The sequence below is a fragment of the Nyctereutes procyonoides genome, unplaced genomic scaffold (assembly GCF_905146905.1).
Source record: "Nyctereutes procyonoides isolate TBG_1078 unplaced genomic scaffold, NYPRO_anot_genome, whole genome shotgun sequence".
NCBI classification, from domain to species: Eukaryota; Metazoa; Chordata; class Mammalia; order Carnivora; family Canidae; genus Nyctereutes; species Nyctereutes procyonoides.
The window spans coordinates 16,002,712-16,008,711 of NW_026575030.1; the positions used below are offsets into that span (position 1 = coordinate 16,002,712).

Consider the following 6,000-nt stretch of genomic DNA (forward strand, 5'->3'; position numbering starts at 1 on the left):
TAGGGGAGCAAAGAATGCTTCCAGGCTAGTATTGCCCTGATGCCAAAATGGAAAAAGGTACCACCACACACACACACACACACACACCAATACAGAGCAGTATCTTTCATGGCTATATACTAAAACAAACAAACAAACCTAAAAACAAAAAACAACCAGATGGATGAATAAGGAAAAAGAGAATGTGAACACTACAAATTGATTAGACCTAACAGACAGATACAGAACACTTAGCAACAGGAGAATACACATCTTTCTCAAGTACATATGGACCATTCTCCAGAATAGACCATATATTAGATCACAAAACAAGTTTCAATAAACCTAGGTAGATTCAAAACATACACAATATCTTTTTCTCTTTTTAAATATTCCTTTTAATTTTTAAAAAAGATTTTATATACTTATTCATGAGGAGAGAGAGAGAGAGAGAGGCAGAGACACAGGCAGAGGGTGAAGCAGGTTCCTTGCAGGGAGTCCAATGCGGGACTTGATCCAAGGACCCCAGGATCATGCTCTGAGCTGAAGGCAGATGTTCAACCAACAAGTCACCCAGGCACCCTCCCCCTTTATAAAATATTTATTTATTTTTAGAGAGAGAGTGTGTGAGAGAGCATGAATGGGGTGAGGGGTAGAGGCAGAAGGAGAGGGAGAAAATCTCAAGCGGACGCTGAGCTAAGCTTGAGCCAGACATAGGGCTTGATCCCATGACCCTGAAATTACGACCTGAGCTGAAATCAAGAGTTGGATGCTTACCTGAGTCACCCAGGTGTCTCCAAAGTATCTTTTTCAATCACAACAGAATGAAACTGGAAATGGGTAACAGAAAGAAAACTGCACAATTTACAAACATGGGAATGAAACACTCTTAACCACCCAAAAGAAGAAATAACAAGGGAAATTAGAAATTACCTTGAGATAAATGAAGATATAGTAGAACTTAAGGAATGCCGCAAAAGCAGTGCTCAGAGGGAAATTTATAGCTGTAAATGTATATGTTGGAAAAGGAATATCTCAAATCAGTAAACTTTATTGTACATCTTAAGGAGCTAGAAAAAGAAAAGCAAACTAAACCCAAAGCTAAAAGAAGGAAATAACAGTAGAAACGAGAGAAATAAAATAGAGGATAGAAAATCAATGAAATTAAACGTTGGTTTTTTGAAAAGACCAACAAAATTGACAAACCTTTGTCTAGATTGAGTCAGAATAAAAGATTCAAATCATTAAAATCAGAAATGAATGTAATGTAGGGACATTACTATCAATTTTACAGAAGTAAAAAGGATAGTCTACCAAAACTAATTAATGCAAGAAGATACGGCGGTGTGCAAGGGTTGCCATGGGAGTGGGTGGTATTGAGGCCTGTTGGAGGAGAAGGCACCTACACAACTATGGGCCTACGTATAGACAGTCCTGTCCTTCTAAGGTGAAAACTTCAGTTGGAACCTTTGTGTGTAAAGATGGAAACAGTGTGGTCCTTTGAACAGATGCTAAAAATAGCTCTCATCTCAAAGAACCTAGTACCTGTGTATGAGAACTTGGATGCTGGGGAACAGCATTTGGTGAATGAATCCTTCCAGCCAGTGCTCTCTTTGGACTCATCACCTTGCATTTGTAATCAGATTGGGTCACCTCCCATCATGAGGCTCCTGCCAACTTTGAACAGTTTTTCAAGGATCCTTATAGAAAGACACATTCCCCAAATAAATGTGGTATTTATATACAGTCCATTGGTATATACTGGATCTTCAGGAAACACTAGAATTACTAGTGAACAATAATATTAAATGGCTGAAGATTTACTATGGAGCAATTTTCTATGGCTTCACAGTAAAACTCCTAGAGTCACCTCCTGTTCCTGAACTAAGTGTTCCTTTAGAGTCAATGATAATGTACAAAATCCACAAATGTATACAGGGCACATCCTGAAGGTTTTTTAAAAAAGAAACCTGAAGATACATTCTGTTGTGGGGATATAACGATTGATCTTTTCCCTTTGGAGAGGCCTCTTTGACAGATGGTGTGGAAATATTCAGCTTTGCCAGGTATGACAGTGATTTTTTATAGCTCATGAGATGAAAAGCAAACAGGCTCCAGAAAACATCTTCCAGTGACCATTCAATTTCTGACAACTATTCTATCCCTAAAATGTCTAGTATTTCACTGTTTCAATCTTTTAAGACTTTAGCCAATGAGATTAAGCACATTAAGACTGCAACGCTGCCCGGGCCTTATATATCTAATTATGAGGCTCCAAACACTTAGAAAAAGCCAACTACTGCCTTATAAACCTTTGCCCCATCAATTTACACAAGTTGCAGTGTGCTGGTGTCAACATATTGTAGAAAGATGTAAAGTGCTGGTGAGGTGGATTGATGGTGATCTACTGACATACCTGGATTCACTCTAAAACGTAGTCAAGAGGATAATGTGAATTTGCCAAAGCTTATGGAAACCTTTAAGGAATGGAAAGAGGAGGTAATAAAATGCCTTGCAGTCCTCTAAAGCTAAGGACCTTCAAATAGGAGTAATTAAAACCAAACACTTGCACATAAATAGAAACTCTGCATAGACTTATGCTATAGACTGGAGGTTTCTGACCCCTTATGTTTAAATAAATATGTTAAAATACTAACCCCTAATGTGATGGTAATTGGAAGTGGGGCATTTGGGAGGTGATTAGATCATTAGGGTGAACCCCATGAACAGGATTAGTGTCCTTATAAAAAGAGATTCCAGAGAGCTTGCTTCCTCTGTCTCTCTCTGTTCTCTCCATGTGGGGATACAGCAAGAAGATCATCATTGGCAAACAAGGAAGAGTGGTCTCACCGGACATCAGATTTGCGAACACCTTGATTGGACTTTTCAGCCTCCAGAACTGTGAGAAATAAATGTTTGGTTAGGCCACCCACTCTGTAGTATTCTGGTACACTAGCCTGAACTAAGATAACCTGTAAGTTGTGAGATTGAATTGGTGATGATAGATCTCACAACAAAGAAAATCCTAGAATGAGATGGCTTCACTGGTGAATTCTACCGAATGTTGACATAAGAATCAATACCACTTATTTGCAAACTCTTTCAACCAACTAAAGAAGAGGGAATACTTTGAAACTCACTCTATGGAGGCCAGCATTACCTGATACCAAAACTCTACAAAGGCAATACAAGGGAACAAACTACAAAAATTCTCTGAATATAGACACAAATACTCAAGAAAATGCTAGCAAATCAAATTCAGCAGCATACAAAAAAGACCATCCCATGACCAAGTGGGATTTGTTCCTAAAATGCAAGGATGGTGTGACATATTAAAAAATAATCAATGCAGTAAATCACATTAATGAAAGGAATAAAATCAACAATCCTCAACTGATACAGAAAAAGCATTTGATAAAATTTAATATATAAAAACACTCAATAAACAACAATAGTTGGGAAATTCCTCAACATGACAAAAGCCGTGTGTAAAAACCCAACAGCTAATATCATACTCACTGATGAGAATCTGAAAGCTTTCCTTTTAAGGTCAGGAATAAAACATGTCAGTGATGGCTCTTACCACTTCTATTCAAATAGTTCCAGAAGTTCAACCAGACCAATAAAGTAAGGAAAATAGGAAGGCATCCAAACTGGAAAGGAAGAAGTAAAGTTATCTCTGTACATTGATGACATGACTTTACATGTAGAAAAACCTCATGATTCCACAAAAAACTGTTAGAGCTAATAAATGAATTCAGCAAACCAGCAACATAAAAAATCCACATGCAAAAATCACTTGTATATCTGTGCCCTTGCAATGAACAAATCATATGCAAATTTAAAAAATTCCAGGGTGCCTGGATGGCTCAGTCCATTGAGCATTTGACTGTTGATTTTGGCTCATGTCATGATCTCAGGGTCATGGGATTGAGCCCCATGTCGGGCTCCATGCTCAGTGGGGAGTCTCTTTGAGAGTCTCTCCCTCTCCTTCTGTCCCTTCTCCCACTCATGTGGGCATGTGTGCTCTCTCTTCAAATAAATAAATAAATCTCTAAAATCTCAAAAAAAACAATTCCATTTACAATAGCATCAAAAGAATAAAAAAAAAGAATAAAATACCTAGCAATGTAAAATGGTATAGTTGCTATGGAAAATAGTTTGGTAGTTCTCAGAAAGCTAAACACAGAATTACTATATGATTCAGAAATCCCACTCCTAAATATATAACTAAAATGAAGTCAGGCACTTGAACCTGTATGCCAATGTTCATTAAAACACTATTTACAATCCAAAAGGTGGAAACAATCCAAGTATCCATCAACAGGTAAAATAGATAAAATACGATATATACATATAACAGAATATTACTCAGGTATAAAAAGGAATGAAGTTTTGATGCATGCTACAACCTGACTGAACCCTGAAAAGCTTATGCTAAGTGAAATAATCCAGACACAAAGGACAAATATTGTATTAATCCATTTACATGAGGTACATAAAGTAGGCAAATCCATAGAGACAATTTAGAGACCACCAGGGGTTGGGGCAGGGGGAATGGTTACCAAGGGATAATGAAAACATTTTGGAAACAGATGGTGGTGTTTACATAATGTTAGTGTAATTAGTGCCACTTAATTGTGTACTTAAAATGGTTAAAGTGGCAACTTTTATATTTATATATTGTTTACTGTAATTAAGAAATTAATAATGTAACATAAAAAATTACTGAAATGTATACTTTAAATGAGTCAACTATATGGTATGTGAATATATTTCAGTCAAGCTGTTTCAAAATAAATAAAAACCATATTTAAAAAATCAGTTGTATCTGAGTTTAACAAATGAAAAACTTTGAATACTATAGAACATTGTTGAAAGAAATTAAATTAGAACTAAATAAATGGAAAGATAATCCATGTTCACATATCGGAAAATTTAATATTAAGGTGGCGAAATTGCCAAATATATAGATTCAACATAATACCTATCAGAATCCCAGACAGACACTGCAGAAACTGACAGGCTGATTTTAACAATGACCTGGAAATTCAAAGGACCCAGAACAACCAGAACAATAGACTTTAGTTCAGGGGCACCTGGCTGGCTCAGTTCGTAAAGCATACAGCTGTTGATCTGGGGGTTTAAGTTTGAGCCCCACACTGTGTGTACAGATTACTTGAAAATAAAATATTCTAAAAAGTTGAGAGTTTAGAAGTAATTCTTCACATATATAACTAACTTCGACAAATTGCCAAGACAATTCCATGGTGAAAGAAGTCTTTTCTACACGTGGTAGTAGGAAGACTGGCAAGCCATAGGCAAAAGAATGAAGTTAGTCCCTCTACTTCACATTAGAGGTAAAAATTAATTCCAAATGGATGAAACTCCTAAATGAGAGTAATGGTTACAGGGACAGGGCTTATTTTGTGGGGGGGGGGGGCAATGAAAATATTCTAAAATTGATTGTGGTGATGGATGCCCAACACTGTGAATATAGTAAAAGTCATTGGATTCTATACTTCAAGTAGGTGAAGCATATGATACTCCAAATACCTTCAAGTAGGTATTTTATCTGAATTATGACTCAAAAAATTTTCAAGATTTTTAGTAATCTCTACATCCAATATGGAGGTCTGAACTCATGACTCCAAGATCATGAGTTGAATACTCTTCCAACTGGGCCAGCAAGGCGCCTCTGTCTCAAATGTTTTTGTTTTTCTTAAGATTTAATTTATTTATTCACGAGACACACAGAGACAGAGGCAGAGACACCAGCAGAGGGAGAAGCAGGCTCACTGGGGAGCCTGATACAGGACTCGAATCCGTGACTCCAGGATCAGACCTTGAGCCAAAGGCAGCCCCTCAATCACTGAGCCACCCAGGTGTCTCTCAAATGTTTTAAAAAAATAAAAAGAATGGTTATCACTACTGATCCTATGGACATGAAAAAGGTAATAAAGGAATGCTACAAAAAATTCCATGCCCACAAATTTATTAACTTAGACGAAACAGTAAAAT

General features: G+C 36.9%; 1 pseudogene; it reads left to right on the forward strand.

Moving 5' to 3' along the window:
* Window positions 1-1,460: 1,460 nt before the first annotated feature.
* LOC129503847 (archaemetzincin-2-like) lies at window positions 1,461-3,429 on the forward strand (annotated as a pseudogene).
* Window positions 3,430-6,000: the final 2,571 nt, after the last annotated feature.